We start from the raw sequence: 2500 nt of genomic DNA, 5'->3' as shown, positions 1-2500 counted from the left end.
TTGTGCTATAGATAGTAGAAGTGGATACTTAACTAACTATCGCCAAAGGCACAGACTAAAGCTGTTTTTCATTTCTTTTCAAAACAAGCTGCCATTTCACACTGTCTAGATTTGACATCACGTCCATTGCTGTATAAAGGAGAAGTCAGAAGTACTCTTACAGATGTAATTACAACACTAGAGATATGACATTACATGGTTTCAACTTTGGAATATCATGCTACTAGCGCTGGAATTACATCTTTAAAGGGACACTGTGCAGGAAAGGGTCAAAAAAGGTACTGCAACTATGCTGCTCATTGAAACTGGGCTGCCTATTGCCAAATTTGATCTTTACATGAAAGTTTACTAAGTAATAAACAAATATTTTCCAGTTTGGTCCAAGTAGAGTAATTTTTGCAGCTAAAAATTGCTATTTTTGGAAATTCAAAATGGCGGACCATGGAGAAGATGCCCCTTTTCATGTATGAAAAGTGCAATTTTTCCAGTCATAATGAATATTTAGAATTTGATGGTGGTGGTAAGTATTCATGAAAAAGGTAACATTAGTGAATGGGCAGCATGAATTCTGGAAATAAACAACTACAAATCTCACACAGTGTCCCTTTAAGAATACTTGTACTTCTACTTTATACAACTAGATCACGTCATATTTGTTATTTTGTTGTTGTTGTTTTTTTAATACTGTATATTTTCTGGCTTGTTTGGGCCTTTATTATGACAGGACAGTGTGAGAGGAAGCAGGAAATGAACAGGAGAGAGAGAGACGGGGTAGGGTTGGGAAATGACCCCGGCCGGCCGGACTGATCATGCATTCATGTGCTCTGGGAATTAGGGTAAACACCAAACGCCGACATGGGAAGGACACATGAACACCCCCCTTGTGGTATTTTCCAATGGAAAACTCGTTGAAAAATGTTATAGGGGTTTCCGAGACTGGATAATATCTATCAACTCCCAAGAGCACATGAATGGTGCATCAAACCTGGGTCCCCATAAACTTGCAAGCCCATATGAGGCTTGACTTTCATGACTTTAATGCTATTCATCCTTTATTTAGCCAGGATTGTCCCATTGAGACTAAGCGTCTCTTCTGCCTGGGAGTCCTGATCAAAATGGCAGCCTACACATAGTAGTTCCAGACACAGACAGACACATGAACACATAATCATGAAATTTAACTTACAAAATAAAAAAAATAAAAAAATACATTAACATTAAGAAGAAAAACTTAAAACACAGTCAGCTAAAAGTTGTGTCTATATCATATGAATTACCCTCCTGAACGTCTGCAAAAGATGCAACATGCTGCTGTCATGCTGCCATTCCTCTGTGTCTACAGTAGCCTACTTTACCGAAGACATCATATAGGTCACTCACTCACCACCACTGTTTTTTATCACACTTGTTTGACACAATTTAAAAAAAAAACTCCCGCACACCCGCCCGCTCCCTCAAATTGTCTGCTGTGTGACCCATGATGGGTCATTACCGACGCACCTGCCAGCTAAGATGTAAGGAAGAAAAAAATACAAGTTTATCACACTTGTTTGAAATAGTTAACTCTACAGACTTTTACATGACAACTGGAGTATGAAGAAATATGCCATTGTCATGCATTGTCATGCTGACACACTGCTGATGCGTCAGTGCAGAGCAGGAAAGTCGACAGGGGGGGGGGGGGCACAAAGAGGTCACTTGTCCCGGGCCCAAGGAGAGAAGGGGCCCAGAATTGGGTCCTCATTACATTGTATGCATTGGGTTTAGGGACCCTTTCAGATGTCTTTGTCCCGGGCCTAGCCCAAGCTGTCAGCGGCCCTGGTACTGAGTGCTGTCAGCATAATGCCCGGAGTAGGCCATTCAGTCAAGACCAGATGTAGGTCAGTCAGTCACCATGTTTGTTTTACGTACAGTAAGTGCATTGTTTAAAACTAGTAGTCGGCTAAGAAGAAAAATGTGAACACTCATATGGGTCAGTCAGATCATTCACCATTTTTGTCTAAGGTTTTGACGTGCAGGTTTGGGATCCAGGTGAGAAAATGAGGACATTTATGAAATGTATTGTGCATAACACAGATTTAGTTTCTCAGATTCTGTATTACTGGCCAGGTATATTCTACTTATTTAGTTTGATTCTGGATGATACTAACTGTTAGGCCTATTCTACATTTGTAGCAGTTGATTAAAGGTGCTCTGTGTGAGACTGTGGCCAGAGTAGGTACTGCAACTATGCGGCTCATGGAAACTGCTGCGTACAGCCAAATTTGATCTTTTCATGAATGTTAATAAATAATAAGCCAATATTTACGAGTACGAACAAAGGACAGCAAGCTCTGCAGCTAAAAATGCCTATTTCTGGAAATTCTAAATGGCGGACGATGGAGAAGATTCCCCTTTTCATGCACGTCAAAATGCAATTTTCCCAGTCATAATGAATACTTAGAATTTAATGGTGGTAGTAAGTATTTGTTTAAAAAGGTAGCATTTGTGAATGGGCAGC

This window comes from Engraulis encrasicolus, chromosome 17 (genome assembly GCF_034702125.1).
Source record: "Engraulis encrasicolus isolate BLACKSEA-1 chromosome 17, IST_EnEncr_1.0, whole genome shotgun sequence".
NCBI lineage: Eukaryota > Metazoa > Chordata > Actinopteri > Clupeiformes > Engraulidae > Engraulis > Engraulis encrasicolus.
Note: the sequence above shows the minus strand (reverse complement) of the source record.